This window comes from Acomys minous (assembly GCF_964271855.1).
Source record: "Acomys minous genome assembly, chromosome: 12".
Classification (NCBI taxonomy): domain Eukaryota; kingdom Metazoa; phylum Chordata; class Mammalia; order Rodentia; family Muridae; genus Acomys; species Acomys minous.
In genome coordinates, this window is record NC_140493.1 from 74,598,462 (window position 1) to 74,620,203 (window position 21,742).

At 48.0% G+C, this 21,742-nt stretch overlaps 1 protein-coding gene and 1 long non-coding RNA gene across 2 annotated transcripts in view; both read right to left on the minus strand.

Moving 5' to 3' along the window:
- Positions 1-16,783, minus strand: part of LOC311579693 — a 57,675-nt gene extending 40,892 nt beyond the window's left edge. Inside the window, exon 1 of the long non-coding RNA XR_014773227.1 lies at positions 16,511-16,783. This is a non-coding gene — a long non-coding RNA (uncharacterized lncRNA). The remainder of the gene's footprint in view (positions 1-16,510) is intronic.
- Positions 1-21,742, minus strand: part of ASIC2 (acid sensing ion channel subunit 2) — a 1,061,758-nt gene that overhangs the window by 706,060 nt on the left and 333,956 nt on the right. The window lies entirely within an intron of this gene.

Here is a 21,742-nt window from a genome sequence, read left to right on the forward strand (position 1 = left end):
AAAAAGAAAGAAAGAAAGAGGCAAATCCACCCATTTTGGTGTCTCCCAGCGTCCCAGTGAAGGCGACATGAATCTACAGAGGTGAATGTGTGTTGTTAGTCACCTTACTAGGACTTTGCTCTCTCACAGAAGCCCGGGACACCTGCACCAGCTCCTTTTAGCCCACAGCCACACCAACCCCTCTTTGCGTCTTTGTCCACCTCTGTTTCACACCTACATGTCTGGCTGAGAGAGGACACTCGCTGGTCCCACTTCCCACAAGTGCCGTTGGAGCTGGCACTCACACCTGGGCCTTAAAGATGAAAGGCTGTCATCTCCAGGTGGCTGCCCTGCAACTTTCCTCAAGCTCACCCTGGGCTTCTCCCATTCGCACAGCTACCTCCTGGACAAGCACTTGCAAGAGCTGGCCTTACTCTGGGGTCCATTCCCTGGAGACTTCTCTCAGCCCACACCGCCTCCCTCTGCAATGGCTGCAGAGTCCTCAGGACACTGCTCTGTGGTCCAGGTGTCATCTTCTGTTCGCTCGCCTCGACCTTGTCCCTCGGACGTCTTCCGCACATCTTCAAGTCACTTTGATTTTAATAAAAGAAGCCAGCCAGTGCTTGATGAGTGTTCTTTGCAAGCCGGGCTTTATGAGGTCTCCCATGAGGGGTATTAAGCAGAGGGAACTAGTGTCAGTCCCACTCTTAGAGGTCCACTAAGTGACCCTCTGAGCACACGCACAACGCACACATACCTGGAAGGCACGGAGTCAGGCTCTGCCTAGCCTCTGACAGCCAGGCAGGCTCCTAGGGTGCTTCCTTCTGCCTCATCCCCTGCTAGTGTTCTCCCTCTTGGGCTCCTGTCAGCTCCATCCTCCTTCCCTGCTCTTCCCTCAAGCTCACCCTGGGCTTCTCCCGTTCACACAGCCACCTCCTGGACCAGCGCTCAGAGGAGCTGGCTGTACCCAGGGCCCTTCCCCTCTCCTGTCCCTGCATTCCTGGCCAGTTCCTGGGAGCCCTGGGCATGGGTTGAGCCTGTGGAAGAGCAGATGCTGTAGCAGTCTCTCTCAGGACTGTAGGGAAAGTGAGCCCAAGTGGGGGCAGGGGTGGGAGGGGGCAGGGGCTGGGGAGGGAGGTAACAGCAGCTTACTATTTTAAACAAGGCTTTCTGACCATGAAAGGAAGAAAACTGGAAATATGGACCCAAATCACAGAACTTGGCCCTTTCCTGGTCTAGAAGCTGAGACACTGGGCAAGGCCCTGTGGGACCTTCCCCTCCCTTCAGGGCCAAGTGGGAAGGGAAGTGAAATTTGGCTTCCTGCTTTCTGAGCTGATGTTTGTCTCCAGAACGCGAGATGATAAACACAGGCTTTCTTTTGCTGGCCTCTTAAGTGATTGGTGTAATAGTCTGTACACAATAGACTTTTAATTAATACTTGTGGAATGCATAAGCGCATGACCCACTGAGGAGGAGGAGTGCCACAGTTAGGGACTGAAGGCCTTTGCGACAGCAGTCCCTGGAGGCCATCTCTACCCCATCTTACAAGACAGCCAGCCAGGTAGTGGGGTGATACTCAGGGAAGGGGCCTCCAAAAGCTAAGGAGAGGCATTTGGATGCTGAGATAAAGAGGGAGCATCTGGCATCTGGGCATGTGCTGTCCTTCCTCTGCCTCCTGAGCAGGTACGCATACAGTGAAGCGGCATTCCATGTCTGTGAACTGAGAGACCTGGGGAGCATCTCCCCGGGGAATCTATAGCTATATGAGGAGAGGGTTATTATTTCTCCTGGGGCCTTCCTCTCATGCTCGTGGCTCTGTCTTACCATCCCCTCTTCCTGTAAGGCAGGTTTGTGTAAGTCATGGGGTGGTCAACTCCAGGACTTAGTTTACAATCTGATCTGCCTCTAGGTTGTTTAGCAACTTCTTACATCATCATCTGCCCCCCCCAACCCCCCTAGTCCCCCCACCCCTGCCACCAGGCATGTGCCAGAGGCACCAGATATAAAAGACAAAACCACCATTTCGTCTCTCTCTACGGGGCGTCCCCTTTCCCTTTCTCTCCCCCCGCTTCTCTGTCTCTCTCTCTCCCACTGTCTCTCTGTCTCTCCCTCTGTCTCTGTGTCTCTGTGTCTCTGTGTCTCTCTCTCCCTTTGTCTCTCTGTCTCTGTGTCTGTCTGTCTCTCTCCCACTGTCTCTCTGTCTCTCTCTCTCTCTCTACCCTCAGGCCCTAACTCCTCTTCCCTTCCCTTTCCCGAAATAAATCTCTCCATATCATATTGGTTGTGTGCCATCTTGCTCTTGATAACACTTAGCAACATCAAAAAAAAAAAAAAAAAGTCTGTTGGAGGATGGTCTGATGTATTTTGATGCTAATTTTAAAAAAAGCCATCACACCTGGGCAGGGCAAATGAGACAGGAATGGCTAAGGTTCCCGGGCTTGAGAGAGACAGAGAGAATCTTGGGAAGAAGGGAGACCCAAGGAGAAGGGAGGCAAAGGCTGCCATGGGTTAGATAGAGGAGATGCACATGGCTGGCGTGGGTGGAGGATTCGGCCCAGATGAAGAGCATTAACAAGTATTTGGGATTATGGATGGGAGGTAGCTTGATAGAAATTATTAGAGCCAGACGGCACAGAATTGGGGCAGGTATGTGATAGCAGTTTAGGGGATTGATGTCTGCCCTGCCTCAGGTTAACTAAGGCTATTTTAAAATATAACCAATGTCTATGTCTTGATTGATGGCTAGTGGGCTATATTGCCATAATAATAATTACTAGGCCAGATAACAAACAGTTATTAGGCCGTACTGGTTAAATTAAAAACAACAAAAGTCCATTTCTTGCACTGCTCCAGACAAGCCCTTGGATTGCACAAGCCCCTTCCAAGAAGCAAGCAAATATTCCAACCACAATTAGAAAGCAAAAACCCAATAGAGGATCCCTCTAGGGATTTCTTCTGTGCATAGCCACTAAGGGAAAGATGGTCCTAAAGTGGCCTCGGGGACATCACAAACCACTTAAGGGCTGATGCATCCAGACTACATCCCCTGCATGATTGTAAAAGAGAGAATCTCGAGATGGCACAACTCAGGAAATGCCCATCACCTACGTCAGTCAAAGAAAGCCCCACCCCTTCAGAGAGCCCCCTCCCTCCCTTCCTGTAATTAAAAGCCTGTGGATCTGGAAACAAGTGAGATCGGGAGCCCTGTGCTTGCTGGAGCTTGCTCCTGCCTCTTGGGGTGTGTACTCATTCGGTTTCCCTTTAATCAATCTGTGTACTTGCTGATATTGCGGGAGTAGGATGATTAACCTCAGGATCTAGCAACCAAGAAAGGCTTGCACACCCCAGACAGGTGTTTTGACTGTTCAACCCTTGGAGTGTACAGACACCTCCAAACCTGGGACCACGCTCAGGACTCGCATCAGGATTTGCATCACCTATGTAGCTCATTCCCACGCCCCTGAGCTGTCCCTGGATGGGTGCATTACCTGAGGGAAGTGAGGATCCCAGGTTCCACTGCGGTGCCTAATGCCTGTCAGGGTTAGAATGAGCTTTGTCCCCTCTGTAACTCATGAGGAGACCTGGTGGCTGCTGTTTTCTTGTCAGGAGGTTGGGCCAGAACAGGTGGCCTGGCTATTAAGAGGGACTGATTAGGGGAAGAGTGAGGCAGAACTTCCCCATCTGTCAAGATAGGATAATTCACGCAGAACAAGCCGTCATAAAGGCATCCCTTTGTTGTGGCTTTCCCACCCTTCCTTCCCCCTCCTGCCACTGTAAAGGAAGTGGTATAAAAGCCTGCACCCCCAAGTTGCTACCACACCCACAGGCGTCCAGCATCTTGGACCAAAGGAACCCTCCTTTCTTGAAAATTACTCTAAATAGTCTCAGACTAGGGCTGAGGCACACGCCCAGCCCTCTCCATCAGTAGGACCCCCACTGCCTGCTTGCTGGGGCCTACCTATTCTCAGTCCTGAACCAGTGTGGACTGAGGGAAGAGAGGCTCATTGGCTGATGGACACAGGATTCAGGGGCTCAGTTCTGAAGTCCTACAGCAATGAGGGAGCCTCTAAAGGGCCAAGAGCCCCTCTCCTGTGGGTCTCAACCACCAGCCGGGCTTGCATACCCTGTCCTCTCTCCAACACTTAGGGATCAGCTTTGGACACAGTTTATATTATTATTATTATTATTATTATTATTATTATTATTATTATTATTATTATTATTATTATATTTATTTTGGTGATTCCTGACCAGGGCTTCTCCAATTCCCTCAGTTACTCAGTCCATTTATTGTACATCTCTTCTGGACCGGGAACGCATGCCCAAGAAATGGGGATTGGGAAAGGTGGGTCTTCAAGTGCCTGAGGGGAAACTGAGGCTCTGGAAGAGTTAGGCAGGAGGTGGTGGATGTGGTGGAGCCTGGGAACACAGGGTCTGTCTTCTCTGCAGGAGGCTGTGGCTGAAACCCCACCCTACCTTTTCTTTCCTGGACTCTGGTTCCTCTTCCTTGAGGGCACAGTTGGCCAGGGTGGTCTTCATCTCTGAGGGCACAGTGGGGACACATAGGCTCTTCTCAGGTGTCTCAGGCACTCCACAGTTTGCAAAATAAGCCGAGCTCAGTCAGCAGCCCAGTACCTGGGGTGAGGTGCTTTCTAGGAACCTGGAACCCCTATCTATCTTCATGCCCAGGGATTTACAGTTTATAAGGCCACCACCCAGAACCTGGGACCCTAACCCGGAAATTGTTTGCATCTTTACTCCTTTGACCCCAGATCACTGAGACACCATGTTCTGCCCTGGACCCATCAGGATTCCTCTGTTACTACCCAGTATTCAGGGGAGACTTGTGACAGGCTCCCCCATCCACCTCCACCCAGTCCCAAGTTTCAGGCAGCTTGGTTTGGGGCTGGGGTGGTGTTTCATCTTCCTAATAAAATCCATCCATCCATCCATCAACCCAAAGAAGCAGGTTGGTGATGTCCCCGGGGCTAAGCTGGAGAGAGAAAGTAATAATGATATCAGCCTTCACAGAGCTATTTAAATATAGACTGGGCTGCTGGGGAGAGGAAAGGGGGGCCCTTTTGTTATGAAAATGAAGGGAGCTGGGAGGGGTACTGTTTGTGTTTTGATATGTTAATAAGCTTGGAAGCCACCCTGGGTGGGGGACTGCTGGGGAGGCTGAGTCGCACGGCAAATTTATTTGTGCAGTTTAATTTAACAGCTAGGCTACAACGGAGCTGCAATCGGGATTGTGTAAAGATAATTACAGCCCCATTATTAATCAGATGCCTGCAGGAGATGGCTTGCTAGCTTGTGGCTCCCTGGGCTGCATACAGATCGGCAGCCAGCCTGAAGCAGCGTCTTTATGGTCTCATTCTGCCATCTAGTGGCTATTTCAGGAATTACCCAGGGAGGCTCTCCTTAATTTGAAGTTCCCTTTAAAACAATGGAAGGAAAAGCAAGTGCTCTGCCTTCTGAAAAGATAAGATAGGGAAAGGTCTTTGGAATCACAGTGCCAGTTTGCCATTTCTTAGTGATTCTGAGCTTGAAGTTGGGTAAAGTAACATATTTTTAAATTGTAGGTTTTTTTTAATTGTTTACTTCGAATCAGAGTCTTGTAAAAAGTTCATGAACTATGCATAAACACATGCACTTCTCCATCTTTTTCATCTTTCCTGATTTTCAGCTCTTTATATCATGTTTTTGTTTCAGTTTTCTCTGTCTCTTGGATTAAAAATCTTGCTTTTCTTTGATTTGAGTTTCTCCCTGTGTAGAATGACTTAGGTTGGGGGCGGGGGAGGCATAAATCAGAAATAATTACCCCCAGCCAAGCATGGTGGCATACGGCATTCGCCGGCAATTCCATCACATAGGAAGCTAAGGCAAGAGGACCTTAGGTTCACAGCCAACTTGATTCACCCAGTACAAACAGTACACCTGCTGAGGGAGGGCCGCGCAGGAAGTGACTGCATAGAGGAAAAAGGGGTCCTGAGCAGGAGGGCAGAAGTTCAGGGACTGCTGCAGTGCCCCCCCCCTCAGAATGGGGAGCCTGGGACAGCAGTAGACACACAGTAAGTGAATACCCTTTGATTTAAGTCTTGTAAACACTGACAACCTTCCACACCTGTCTATTAAAATGCAGACAGCCCAGTAGATGCAGAAAGGTGGCTGGGGGGGGGGGGCAAAGGGGGGTGGGGAGGGGCAGTCCTGCCATCTGGGAGGCCACAGTCAGGATCAAGCTAGGCTCCTGGACAGACTCACAGACTTGCTCAAGCTGCCATTTTGATGTTCAGTCCTGAGGAGGCTGCAGACCCAGTTGCAGCCTCCCTGAGAGAACAAGTGCCCTCATAAAGACCGAGGGACAGCTTCATTTCCCCTACGCTCCTGCCTCTCAAAGGAAACGAAAGTGAATCCAGTTTATAACCTTCACCGCCTCACGGAACTTTTCTTTCTTCTTCAATATTCTGCTTTGCACTCTCCGAACTTGCCTTAGCTAACAAAACAAGGCTGTGGAGGGCAGCTAAGAGAACGAAAACCCAGGCCACGTAACAAGGGGGATATGTTTTCTAGACAGGACCTTTACCCAGAAATTTACAAAAGAACTGTGTCTGGTCAGTGATCCAATTTAAAAATGGCTAGATGCTGATGCGGGGCCCACCAAAGAAGAAACACACACAGAGAGAAGGCTCCTGGAAACTTCCGGTCATGATAGAACCGCCGTCCTCATCACTGAGTCATACCCGTGCCCTGGAAGTGCACAGATGCAAGTAAACAAATGACAAGATGTCCTCATCACACATACTGGAGAGAGTTGTAAGTTAAAACTGTATGCCCCATCCACCTACCAAAAGACTTCATCCCAAACAGATGGTACCCAGTTTTGGAAGGACCAGAAGGCATGCTCACTGTGAGTGGGGCTATCAAAGGGTTAAAGCCACACAGGAAATGATTAGACAGTTTCATATGAAACCAGGCATACTCTTATTGCACAAAACAACCAGCACTCTCTCAGGCATGTCCAACAGGCCAAGCATAGCTCCGAGTGAGGCCCACTAGAAACATCCTGAGTTTCAAATCTTCAAAGACCTTTGTTTCCTACAGTTTTTTACTTAATTGCAGGGGTCCAGGGTGCAAACTTCCTAAATGACAATGTCTATCCTGTCACATTGTTAAAAGTTGAACAGGCCTGTGACCATTAGCATTGCTGAAAGCATAAAGGGGGGGGGGGCGGCGCACTCCTTTAATCCCAGTATTTGGGAGGCAGAGGCAGGTGGATCTGTCTGAGTTCGAGGCTAGCCTGGTCTACAAAGCAAGTCTAGGACAGCCAAGGCTACACAGAGAAACTCCGTCTCAAAAAACCAACCAAATAAAAAAAACCATAAACAAAAACAAAACAAAACAAAAAAACCCCAAAAAACAAAAAACAACCCCCCCAAAAAATACAAAAACAAGAAAATGTATGTCAGACCAAAACCTTCATATAACAGTAGAATTCCTTACTCACAATTCCTCCAAACTGCGACCTTTCAGTGGACCGATAGAACGGAGTAGCAGGGCCTACATCTGGCCATAGGACCACCAGTGACTTTCCAGAGCTTGTTGTTTGGTCATTGCTGACCTATTTGGCACCGACCTGGCCCTTTCCTGGGGTGGCTGTGGATCTTTCTAAACACCAGACCTTCATGTGGCCAGTGTGTGTCCCATATTAAGACTTTGAGGGAAGCTCACTAATGCCCCCTATGTAACTAGAAGGGAGCTGAGCTCATGCCTTTAGAGTTAGCACCCCAGGGAAAGTCTCCTGGCACATGGTCCTGGGAGAGATCTATGTCACATAGCTGAACTCAACAGCTGCTTCTGGAAGGTGCAGTCACAACCCGCCTCACACTGACTTGCAGCTTGCTGAGTAGGCTAAGCTTGGGTGTCCAGCGAGTCCCAGAAAACTATCCACCTCTGCCTCTCCAGAGCTGAGACACACAAACTGGATTTTTTAAAAAAAAATCTGGGTTCTGGGTTTGCACTCAGGTCTTCTTACTGACAAAGCAAGCAGTTTACTAACTGAGCTATGGCCCCACTCTTTTCTCACATTCTTTAATTTTTTAAAAAATAAAAATATTTGTCTTTATTAATGGACATGTCTCTGTGTGTCTGTGTGGGTATGTATGTGCTTGCATATGTGTTTATGCCCACAGAGGCCAGAAGGGGGCATCATATACCCCGGGACAGGATCCTGGTTGCAGGTGGTTGTGAGTCGCCTAATGTGGATGCTAGGAACCAAGCTGGGATGTTCTGTAAGATCTACACCTGTTCCTAACCGCTGAGCCTCTCTAGTCCATTTTTTTTTTCCTGTTTGGAGACAGGGCACATAGCTCTGGCTGACTGGCCTGAAACTCCAGACCAGACTGTCCTCGAACTCACAGAGGTCCACCTGCCTCTGCCTTCCTAGTGCTGGCAATGATGGTGTGCGCCACCACGCTTGCTCTTCTTGCCTTAAACTCATTCTCAAGAAGTCTGGGCGCTTTCTCAGCTTCCACGGGCCCCATTGGCTAGTGCAGATGATGCTCTCCCAGCCTGGGCTTAGGCTTCTAAATCTTACAAGAAGATGCACATGGGGAACTCTCACTCGTAGCTGGCAGGTGAAGGGGCAGCATCTTTCTGTGGCTTCCAAAAGCAGTGGTTCAGCTCTGGTATCTGACATAGATTCCTCCTAGGCCCCCTGTGCCCTGGTCTAGTGGAGCTCCGGACTGAAGGCAGCAGCCAAAAACAAACAAACAAACAAATAAACAAAACAAACAAAAACAAAACAAAACACACACACACACACACACACACACACACAAAAACACTGCCCCTAGAGGTGGGAGGTCAGATTGCAACAACAAATAACAGGGCCTTTTCCCTAGTCTTTCACGTGTGTATCTGCATGTGCGTGTATACGTGTATGTGTAACGTGTGTGAAACATTACAGTTCTTAATGCCAGCAGGGAACCTACCTTTCATTAAGAGCTACTGAAAAGCTTATCTGAGAGTTTGATTTTTTTTCCTTTTTAATGAATTCCACACATTTAACATCTTCTGAGAAATAATTAGTTTACACAGCTCTGTTGCACTGCTGTAGTATTTATGTAAAACTTTCAGTTCTTTTCTGAACCTGAGACTTTTATACTTCTATTGACAGCGCGAATCCAGCTGTCTCTACAGAGCTGTTTGTCCAAATTGGAGTGAATTTTTAAAACGTAATCGCTCAAGAAAAGCCGGCTAATTGGACAGGACTTTCAGCAAAAACACACATTATACAAAAATTCACTCTATTACAACACAATTAGTAATTCTGCCGGTGTGAAAGCAAAGGAAAAACACATCTATGAAATAAACATAGAATGCCTCTAAGTAGCATGTGCTGCTGTTTCCGAGCTCCTCTGAGCAGCAGTGAGCTGCCATGCAATACCCAACATGTGTGAAGACTTGAGTTCAGCCAACGTTGATGTTTTTCTGACAGTCATATAAAAAACACAGTCAGAATATATAAAGTAAATTGTTATGTGTGTATATATACATAAAATATATTTAAATGTGTACACCTATCGTGTGTTTGTATGTAAGCAGGATTTTCACATTCAAAGAAAGGTGGAGATATGTGATATATACGTATGCTTGTATATATAACTTTGCTTTATGTTATTTACATGCATAATTATGAGGGTATATAGTCTGTTGTGTACTTATGCATGTGTGTGCAAGTACACGTGTGTGCTTAGGTACTCACATGTGCATGCACATATGTAAAACCAGAGAATTACCTCTGCTATCACTCTTTAGGTAACAAACACTTTTGGGGGGCCAAGGGCATGGTCTGCAGCTCACCAAGTAGGCTAGGCTAGCTGGCCAGTGAACTCTGGGGGTCCCTCTGGCATGGATTTCCTATTTTGGGAGTCACAAGTTGTGCCACCTTCACTTTTTTAAAAAATTATTTACTTTAATTTTCTATGCATTGTTGTTTTGCCTGCATCTGTGTCTGTGTGAGGGTGTCGGATCCCCTGGGACTGGAGTTACAGATAGTAATGAATTGCTATGTGGGTGCTGGGAATTGAACGCAGGTCCTCTACAAAAGTTGTCAGTGCTGTTTAGACACTGAGCCATCTCTCCAGCCCCACCCCCCACCCCCACCCCCGCCAAATTCACTTTAAAAAATGAACATGGGTGTTTGGACTGTATGTATGTTTGTGTGAGAGTGTCACATCCCCTGGGACTGGAGTCACAAACAGTTGTGAGCTGCCGTGTGGGTGCTCAGAATTGAGCCCAGATCTCCTGGAAGGGCAGCCAGTGCTCTTAACCACTGAGCCATCAGTCTGGCCCCCCAACCCTACCTTTTTTTTTTTTTTAAACTTGAGTTCTGGGGTGGAACTCAGATGCTCATGGATATGAGGCAAGTACTTTATCCACCAAGCCACTGTCTCAACCCTGAAGGTATAGCATCAAACATGAAAGAAGAGGACGCATTTCATTTACTTGGGGGAGCGGCTTTATGTTGCTTCTTGAGCACTGAGATTTATGGTCTGTGGGCAGCCACCATTCTTTTGCTTGGATCCTCCGCATCTAGGGGCAACGTATGCTCTCCTGTGAGATGTCAAGTTTAGGAGATTTCACGGGGGGGGGGGGGGGGTGATGCAACATTTCTTCCTGGGCTTGGAAAAGTTCAAAAGGAACAGAACCAAACTTGGGCTGAATCTACTGGCTAGATTACAGAACGTGGCCACTTTGAGGCATGTGTGGGCTGAAGGAAGCTCTATGGGGGCCTCAGGTCTCTGCCTGAGCCCATCTTGGTCTGTCCCTGCTATAGGTGTGCTGTAGGATAGCTCACTACCATCTCTACACTCCCTGTTTCTGTCCCAACCTCAGGAGGGAGTATACGCCTCTTTGTCAAACCATGAGGCTATCCCAGCTCAGTGCTCTCTCTTGCACTTTTTCCTCAAATATTTCAAGGCCCTGTCAGTTCCACTGATAACCGGTCCTCCCGGCAGCAGGGCATGGGGAGGAACCGAGAGGGAATCAGGCATCTCAGGGGTAGGCAGGGGCAGAGGGAGGCCAGCCAGTTCCCTGACAATGGCCTTCAGCCATGAGGAGAGATGCATGGGTCCCTCGGTCTTAGCATTAAGCCATCAGCAGATGCTCAGCCCACGTGAGCTAGGGATGTAGGCCAAGAAGAACAGTTGTCTGGGAAGACCAAAACCCAAGTTCGTGGGAGCAGGCTAGACTCCAGATTAGTTCCTGGGACACAGGACAGAAAAGATGACAATGGTTTATAAGATGCTCGTCTTGTAGCTCACACCCCGTTCTCTGTGCCCTTCTGTTATGTGAAGGTTTTGGAGTAGAGTGAGGCATGGGTTACAGGAACTACTATTGCGTCACAGATGCCGGAAGAAAGTGCTGTATCCTTTGGAGCTGGAGTTACAGGGGTTTTTGACCTGCCTGGTGTGGGTGACAGGATATGAACTCAGGTCCTCCTGACTGGACAGCAAGTGTTCTTGACCACCACCGTAGCCATCTCTCTAGCCCCTGCTCACCTTGTGCTAGAAATTTCTGCGGCACCAGATCTACCCTGCTGGCTCTTTTCCTCTTCCCATTCTGGCCTTTGCTAGTTAGAAGATCTCCCCTTACCAAGTGTATGGAAGAGCCTGCTTCTCCCGAACTGCCCCATCTGTCCTTTTATTGTAAAATCAAGCCCTTTGTCCCCAGCAAAGTCTACACTGAGGATCCCTCCTCTCCCCATTTTTCTCCCTTGCCCCTGACCTTTGCTTTCTCAGCATCCTTTGATGGTCACCTGTGAAATTGCTGGTCTATCAGAGCATTGTTAGCCAGTCCCAGGGTTAGTAATCCTCCATGCTTCCCCAGGGATTCAAAGAGCCATGCACAGAACTAGCCGTGAGAGCGTGAGGGTGGGAATTGATAGGGCGGGAGCTTGTTGCTTGCTTTGCTTTCGCCTGTTACTTTTTTCTCCTCTCTCAGGACTGTCTGGCCAACTGACTTTAATCAACCTCTTTTGGCCACACAAAGATGGTTATCTCCAGACAGGTTCTTCAATTTCCTGTCACTTTCAGGAAATGAAAAGTCCTTTGCTCATTGCTAGTATCAAAATAGTAGGATGTCAGCGGTGGTGTGCCCAGCCTCCTGTAATTCTTAAAACTGAATGTGAGGCTTCTCGCCAGTGCCCCCTGGAAACCTGTGACAGGACGTGATGAGGGGCCATGACCAGGAGCAACATTCTTAGAGAACTCTTCCCTGTCTGACTTTTCAGCCTCCAGGCCTTGTGCCCACATCGGGTGTTGCACTGATGGATGAACTCATTTTGGGTGGCTGCCTTCACCTGTGCTGCAAAAGGCAGTTGAAATGTCACTCTGAAACATGAAATTTGCTTTTCTAAGTTAATAATAATGGTAATTATTATTTGTGTGTATTGTATACATGGGCACCATATCTCCAGGAGCCCTTGGAGGTCAGAAGAAGTCAGAGCCCATGGAAATGGAGTTATAGGCAATTGTGAGACGCTGTGTGGGTGCTGGGAACCGAACCCAGGTCCTCTGCAAGAGCAGTAAGCACTCCTAATTGCTGACCCTGGGATTATGTTTCGCCCATTGCTGACCTCTTAGTCACAGTACTTAAGGAATAGTGATAGTTGGCTAAAGTGAAGATGGATGCTCTAAGAAGTTACACTCAGCACCCTGGTAAGAGTGAAAAAAAGAAAAAAAAAAAAAAAAAAGAAAAAGCTCCCAAGCCCACTCTTCCCCATGCCACCAATGTTGTCTTGGATTGAAGATATAAACAGAGATGTTTGTAGCCCTCCTTTCGGCTATCAAACTTTTGGTCCCTAAGATATTAGAATTCCCACAGGAATCTCATGTTGGGAGGAGAAAAAAAAAAAAAAAGCAAAGCCTGGTGCCAGACAGAGGAAGAGCTTGTCTCTTGGAAAGAGACTTCACACAGTCCTGATGACTTTCTGGAATGCTTTTAAGGAGAGACAAGAGGAGACAGTGACACTTGGCAGGGACCACAGCGTAAACACACATCCTCGCTTGTACAATGTTGCTCACCAGAGAAGCAACCCTGAGGGACTCAGCATCTGCCCAGTGCCAGGGTTCAGGTTTATGTCTGAAAGCTCTGTTTCCTTGTTCTTTCCAGACATCTCACTATGTACACTTGTTATGGGACCCTTTCTCAACTCCCTGTGAATATGTTTTAGCTATTTTTCCTCCTGGGGATTTGCTGTGGCTTAAAAAGCATATTTCCTATTAGTTACAGAATCCACGTTTTTGTTTTGTTTTGTTTTGTTTGTTTTTTGAGACAAGGTTTCTCTGTGTAGCCTTGGCTGTCCTGGACTCACTTTGTAGACCAGGCTGGCCTTGAACTCACAGAGATCCACCTGCCTCTGCCTCCCGAGTGCTGGGATTAAAGGCGTGTGCCACCGCTGCCCGGCTTCAGAGTCCACGTTTTAAATCAGACTATTGGGAGAACACCTGATGACTGTGAAGGGATCCTATTCCGTGTGTGTGTGTGTGTGTGTGTGTGTGTGTGTGTGTGTGTGTGTGTGATGTGTGGTTTATGTGGCCTCTGTGTGTGCATGTGTGTGTGCATGTCTGTGTGTGTTGTGCGATGTGTGTGTATGTGGTTTGTTTATGTGGTGTGTGTGGGGGGGGCATTTTTGTAACAACTGCTCCTTTGAAGACTTCTCCTTGCAGAGTTATTTCTGCTAACCCCACTTAACAACCCCTTCTACATGAATTGACTTTCCTCGTCCCCACTCCCCGAGTGTGGAGTTCTAAATTCCAAAGACAAGTCCTGCCTAAATGTAACCAATGTTAAGTAGGGGACAATCTTTCTTCCTGTTTCTAGAGCCCTGCTGAACTCTGCGACACTCCCCTCTGGTCCTTCATTCTCCGCATCAGCTAACACAGAGCGGGCAAGCTGCCAAGAGCGTTAACTTTGAGAAAAGCAATGCATCCTTGTGGGAGGATGCTGCAGCTAGCTCTGAGGGGGAGGCTTAGGTTGCTTTCCAGGTTCTGACCAGAGTGGGAAAGGAGACACAGTGGGATGACGAAGGCTCTGCTCAGCACACGGCCTGCACTTGTCTGTGCCTCTTTATCTCCCAAAGTGCTTTGCATCCCCATGTTGCCCAGGATGAAGCTTTGAGGTCCATAGCCTCTGTATCTCCTCAAGATGTCTTCCCCTGGACAAACCAGATTGCCTCCCATCAGCCCTCACTGGGCCATTGGGCTTGTCAGTGCTGAGCAGCTGAGCTCTCCTTCCCATAACACTATGGTAACAGATTTCACATAAATGTGTTTAAGTATAAGCTAGTAAGAATAAGGGGAGGGGGACGAGAACCCTGAAGCTTTTGATTTAAAATGGAAGCTGAAGCCAGAGCCACACTTTATTTTTAAGCAGGGAACGTGAGAAGCTTTAAGATGCTATTGACGCATGTTTTAAGGATCTGAGGCGGCTTGAATCAATTCACTGAAATATAAATGTAAGAGAAATACTTAGAAGAGATCTGCATACAGATTTCCTTAAAGTCTCGGTTAAACCTCTAGTTTGCATCAGACGTTTCTAAAGAGTCTATTAAATCTATACCCTTTGAAGGTCGAAGAACTTTTCTGTCCTGCCGAAAGGCCAACTGTTTTGTGACCTTGAGTCTGTGAATATTCCTTTGAAAACCCTCCATATATTACAATATTTATTCTGAAAACGGTTAAGGCTGTAAGCTTTGCTCGCTACGGGCATACATTTTATTCTCCTCTTTTGAGATAATTAACCACTGACTGTGGCTCCATTGAGTTAGTTCCAATTAACTCGGACCACGTGACAATGCTCATGGTGGCTCTGGGAAGTGGTGACACAGCTGAAGGTACTCTCTATTGCAGAAGGTTCCAGATAGATTTTTTTACAGAGTGACTCCAACCGTTTACTTTAGAACAGAGCATCGGATTCTTGTTTTTGTTATCTAAGGGATCTAGGACCCCTTGATACAAAACAAACAAACAAACAAACAAACAAACAAAACACAAGAACAAGGGCGCCCTCAGTTCACTTCCCAATCTTGTTACAAAGACCCTCACAGTAAAGCACAGAGCACACTCAAGCCAAGGAGGCCAAACGGCTCAGAGATGAGCCGGCCCTGTTTGCTTCAGGAAGTCAGCAGGGACGGTGTCATAAGTAGGTTTTGGTCAACTCATCACAAAGCTCCACACACCTGGGAGGACGGACTCTCCACCGTTAGCTGCCTTCATCAGACTGGCCAGTTTGACCAACAGGCTCCCCCTCCCTCACAGGAGACTGGAGTTCACTTAAGGTGGTGCAAAACAGGAGCTCCCCTCTAACCTTTATCAAAAACCAACGGGAGGCACCTGGTCTGGCGCCCTTCACTTCATGAGACCCAGTCTTCTGCAATCTGTTGCCTTGGACCGGGGGTGGGGGGGGTGGGGGGGTGGGGGGGTGGCAGGGGGCTCATTCTACCTTAGAGAGTACTAAGGACATTTGTTGCAATATTATTATTTTTTTCTTTCTGCACATTGGGTCAGCCCCAGGGTTTTAACATGTAAACTTAGAGGGTACTTATTTGGTTCAAATTAGCCTGAGTGGCTGCTGGGGGCCCTTAAAGGCACAGAGTCCTGAATGAGAGAAGAAAAGGGGCAGTGGGTTTGCTGGCCTTTCTTTTTCTTTTTTCTTTTTTTTTAATTTCACAGGGATCTAGCCATTTACGTCCTTCTTTATCTCACCTGGCTCTCTGATGGATTGTGGGAAATAAAGAGAGGTTGTCCCAGCCCCTAAGCTTGACTACTTTCCCCACTCCTAATGTCGCGTAGTGAAGGGGCTGCTTGTTGAACAATTAAGGGCATATCTATGGGGCCGGATGGACCAGAGTCCCAACTCCATCTCCATGGTTCATATCACTTTCCGGAGCCCACATCTCTGTTTGTGAGCCACCATGTGGGTGCTGGGAATTGAACTCAGGACCCCTGGAAGAGCAGCCACGGCTCTCTCCAGCCCCCATGTCTCTGCTTGTAAAATGAACGGCAAAATGGTTACTACTTGAGGTACCCACTTAGTGGGTGATGCCTCTGGAGGCCACCTGGGTCACACAGCAGCGCTGACTGGACTCGTGTTTTGTGCTGTTGATGCCCTTGTGTCGTCACTGCTCCTAGGATTCTTTGACAGTAGCGTTGCCCACCACAAGGCAGGGCCTGGAGAAGTTCACTCCACAGCCACATCTCTGCTGTTTAATGATGTCAGCTCCTACCAGGGCGCCCCACATTTCCCAGGGTGTAAATCTGCCTCTCACCCTTGTAGCCAGCTGTCTCCTGAACAGGAGCTACTTCTCTGTAATCAAGCCCGTGGAGGCGGCAGTTCCCCAGCCTGCCTCCGCCGCCGCCGGGTCCCCGCCGCTTTATCGCTCTCCTCGCTTTTTGAATTGAAATACTCTACAGCGTTTATGCTTCTCAGATTGAAACCTGCAGCGTTAGATTTTCAATTCCCCACCTACCTGGGGATGCTAGCAGAGCTGGTCTTCCAGAAGATAGGCTAATTGAGAGGTCTCTGACGGGGCTGCCGATCTACTGCCACACTGGGATAGAACGCCCTAGTCCGAAGCCTATGGCATAAGGCTTGTCTAGCTGGGGTAGGGAGCCGCCAGCAAGGCAGTTAGTTGGCTTGGAACACTATTTTTAGAGGGACCCGTGGAGATGGGGGAGGGGCAGTGTTTAGAGTTCACTGTGTACCAGGCTCTGAGCCACGAGCTCCATCTCACAGACAGAGGGGAAAGTACTCAACAACTTGCTATGGAAGGGTTTTTGTTTTGTTTTGTTTTGTTGTTGTTTTTTTTTTAGATAGCCTTGGCTGTTCTGGACTTACTTTGTAGACTAGGCTGGCTTTGAACTCACAGCGATCCGCCTGCCTCAGCCTCCCGAGTGCTGGGATTAAAGGAGTGCACCACCATGCCTGTCTGCTATGGAAGTTTTTAATTAATTTTGGTTCTTTGTTTTTGTGAGACTGAGTCTTGCCACATATTCTCAGCAGACCTGGAACTTACTATGTAGCCCAGGCTGGTGTCAAAACTAGCAGCAATCCTTCTGCCTCAGCTTTTGAGTGCTGGGATTACAGGCAGCTGCCATCACACCCAGCTATGATAACAATTTTTTAAACGATTTATTTATTTATGTATATAAGCACTTTATTACATGTATGCGTGCAGGACAGAAGAGAACATTAGATAGAAGAGGGCACCAGATCACATTCTAGATGGTTGTGAGCCACCATGTGGTTGCTGGGAATTGAACTCAGGACCTTTGGATGAGCAGCCAGTGCTCTTAACCGCTAAGCCATCTCTCCAGCCCCTATGATAACATTTCCCAGTCTCTCTTCTCTCTTCACCCACCCCCACACCCCCAACCGTAGAACTTCTGTATATTATGCAAGCTCACTACCACTGAGCTACATCTCTGGGCCTTTTCATTTATAGACAGTGCCTTGCTAAGTTCTCAGGCTGGTCTTGAACTCTGTAGCCTAGGCTAACCTTGTGATCTTCCTACCACAGCTTTTGAGTAGCTTGCATTAGAGGTCTGCCCCACAGGCCTGGGGCCGCACCTCCAGTGTATCTTGGGTGAGTGTCTGGTCTGCTAATGAGAAAATGATTATCACTCCTTCACCTACTAATCCAGAAACTGAGTGCCAGGTCAAGGTGACCGGTCAAAGGTCACCCCCAGAGAGGCAGTCTCAAGAGCAACTCCTTGGATGCATACCAGATGAGTGGCTGTGCTCTGCAGCATCCCTCAGCTTCCAGAGTCGGTATGGCTTTCCCAGATGCTCTCTTTGGCTCCACATCCACACAACACTGTGTTCCCACCTCACTCCCCGTTCTCTGTACCTGTTCTTTTGAGCTTGCATCTGTGGGTAGAAACAGAATCCGAGCTGAGGCCCCCTAGAAAGCCTTGTGTGTACCAGGGGCCAAGGCTCTGCTTTTGCCTGTGGATATGAATGCTGGAGTTGCCAGCCCAAGCCTTGGGGACTCTGGACTGCAGAACACCGCAAAGGATCTTGGGGAGTGTTGGCTACAGGGTCAGCATTACAAATCTCTTTTATACATTCCTGTCTACACTACAACTGAAAATTAACTCCACAGGAGGAAGAAAATGGGGAAACAAGTGTTCCCTGAGTTCCAAAGATGAGAAAAAAGTGTCACCCCAAATCACTTTCATGCTACGAAGCTGCCTTTAAAGGAGGCTAGGAGGCTGGGAGGCTGCTCTACGCTGCGGGTCAGAAGGGCTGCCCTGGGGCTCAGATGCAGCAAGAAGCCGCCAGTCTCCGCCTTCTGCTTGATGACCTTCCTGGGCAGTCAACTTAAAGCTTTGTGTTTAAAAAGTTTAAACCAAGTAGGCATTGAGATTATAAAGAGACCAAGAGTTTTAGTTACTTAAAAAATGCCTTTGAGAACCTCTATGACCAGCTACACTTTAGATGGGGTAGTCAGAAAGAAATCAATAGTGGAAGGGAAAAATGTTTTTTTTTAAACCTCAACTAATAACTTTTTGCATGCATCTCGCTATTAAAGCCCCCTACGGCAGGAAGCCTGCTACCCAGCTGAGCAAGGAGTTGGCTCCTCTTTGATTTCGCTTTAGACAAATTAAATTCACATGGTGTGTGTGTGTGTGTGTGGTATGTGTGTGTGGTGTGTGGGTGTGGTGTGGTGTGGGTGTAGTATTTGTGTGTGGTACGTATGTGTGGTGTGTGTGTGTGTGTAATGTGTGTGCGTTATGTGTGTTTTATGTGTGCTATGTGTGTGTGTGGTGTGTGTGTGGGGGTGTGATGTGTGTGTAGTATGTATGTGTGGTGTGTGTGTGTATTACGTGTGTGTGTTACGTGTGTTGTGTGTGTGTGTGTCAGGTTCAGAGAGAACCTAATTCATTCTGAGATGTGCAGACCAGTCTCTTCTCTCTCTTTTCCATTATGTTTCTTCAGGTTGGGTCATTTCCCTCTCTGAAACTGCACTGGGCTGGGAAGGGGAAAGGAAAAAGAAAAGCAACTTGGCTGTTGACTTTATAAGACGCAAGAGGGTTCTTAGTTTTCTCTCAGTTTCCCTTCTGTTGCTGTGATAACATACTCTGACAAGAGTGACCTAAGGGAGGGAGAAAGGCTTTCTTCTGGCTCAGGGCTTCAGTCTACTGTGAGCGGGAAGTCAGGGCATCAGGAGCTTGGAGCAGTGCTGGCTTCACACTGGAAAGCAGATAGCAACGAATGTGCATGCTGCTCAGCTCTTTTTCTCTCCTCACACGGTCCACAGTTGCAGCCAGGGAGTGGCACCACCCGGAGTGGGTGGGGCTTCTTATCTCAATGCAGTCCAGGCACTGGCCAGAGGCCCCTCTCCCCGGAGACGGTGGACTCAGTCAAGTGGACAACAGTACTCGACACGTGCTCCCATTATATTAGTCTTCTCAGCTTAGATCCAGGTCATGGGCTGGAGAGATGGCTCAGTGGTAGGGAGCACTGCCTGCTCTTCTGAAGGTTCTGAGTTCAATTCCCAGCAACCACATGGTGGCTCACAACCATCTATAATGTGAACTGATGCCCTCTTCTGGTCTGCAGGTGTACACACAGACAATACTGTATACATATTAATAAATAAATCTTAAAAACAAAAAGATCCAGGTCATAGATAAGGCAATCAAAGCGTGGGGAGGCAAAGTGATGTTTTCAGCATCTCACAGAGTAAACATTATCGTTGAGATAAAAACAGGGTCTTCCAGGCTCCAAGATTCACCTTTCTTCCAGTGACTCAGGCTACATGGAGTTTGAAAACTAGTTTTCAACTCTGGCTGCAATAGTATTTTACTGTATCAGCTTCTCTCTCCCTCTCTCTCTCTCTCTCTCTCTCTCTCTCTCTCTCTCTCTGAAATGATCTGTTGAGGGAAGTTTGGGTTAGGTCAGATATGGCTAACAGAGTTCATATGAAGGCCAAGCTTGGTCACTTGTCGGGGCCTGCTCAGAGCTCTCGGTTTAAAGAGCATCTTTAGTCATGTCTAGGCTCATTAGGAAAGATTTCTGTGATTGACTGGTGATGTCTGCCTTGGCATATATGGAGGTCACAAAAGGGCTATGATTGTGAATACTGTCCCTGTAGCTAGCTCACTCACCCTCTTGCCACCATGACTGAGCAAGAAAAACAGAAACGAAGGAAGGAGAATATTTTTTATAAGAAAACAAGGCATTTCCCCAGAATTCCTAGCAGGCACCTACATGTCATTTGATCAGAATTATAGGCTACGATAACAGCTTGCTGAATAAAGGGTTGTAGAAATAAACACTTTAGTCAGGTCCATTTCTATTTGCTATTGTGTAAGAGTCTCCCACATGGTACTGGCTGTTGGTGGCATGTCATGGAGTCTGTGTGTGTGTGTGTGTGTGTGTGTGTGTGTTGCTTGTCACATACTCTTTCACTGTGCCCTTAGGCAGGTCATCTGAGTTTCAGTGTCTTGGTAAAATTGAGAGTACTACTACACTCCATCCCCTGGCACAGGTTAGTCATTTTGAGAAACTCCAACAGTGCCTGTCCCCAGATGACTTCCTGTCTCTAATGTGGCTCCTTCTGTCCTGTTCTCCTAGTATAGACAGGATGTTGTGGCTTCCCTTCAGAGAGCCCTACACAGGTTCCCTTTACCACCCAGGGTTATGCCTGGCCTCCATGAGCTGATCTACTGACCCTTGTAGAGTCATAACGTCTCATGACCTCCCTCACCCCACGCTCTTCTTATCCAGAATGCAGAGCGTCTCAGAGAACACACTTCTTTCCCCAGAGCACTTAAACAAATATTTAAACAATTGTAATCACCTATGTACGTGTGTGGTTATGGGCATGTGCTTGCAGGTGCCATCAGAGGCCAGAAGAGGGCGCCAGATGTCGTGGAGCTGGAGTTAACAGGTGTTTGTGGGCCCTGGGAACTTAATTCAAATCCTCTACAAGAGCAGCTTGTGGCAGGAACTCCCGTGGCAGTGCCATCTCCAGCCTAGCATTCTACATGAATCACACAGTGAATCAATGTTTGGGGAAAGGGGCAGGTAGACAAGTCATGGTGGTTTCCAAAGACGTTTTATTGTTCCTTGTTATTACTGTTGTCGCTGCTTATGTCAACTAGGAAGATCCTGGGATGTGGGGACAGAGTGATAGGGACTTCCCCTTGGGTAGCTAATGACTGGCCCCTGGAAGGCACCTCTTTTCTGCCTACTAGCCCACAGGTCATATTAGTTTGAACAACTGGGCTGCAGCTCGAGGCTAGCCCCAGTCACGGAGAGCCTGGATCTCATGCTCAGACAGGCTTTTGCCACTTGAAGATCTGAGTTGAGCCTGCGTGGAGGGACGGGTCCTGGCTTGTTACCTTGATATGGAGACGGTACACCCAGATGGCGTATACATTGGAAAAAATGTCAAGTCCCATGTGCGAGTTTCCTTTGCATCGTTTTCATTCTTCCCAGGCAGGCAAAGAGATGCCAGTGGTGGTAAGGCTGAGTGGTTCCTTCCGGTCCCTTCCTTCTCTCAGGTGGACCACATTAGCACCTCTTCCAGGAAGCCTTCCATGATTGCATTTCTCTTCCAGAATCTTACATTGCCCCTCACTTCTGCCATGGGTATATGCCTCTGCATGAGCCCCCAGGATGACAACATTGATCCCCTTATTCCATGAGTGTCCTTCTTGGGAAACACAGGAGGACAAGGTGCCCAAGGCCT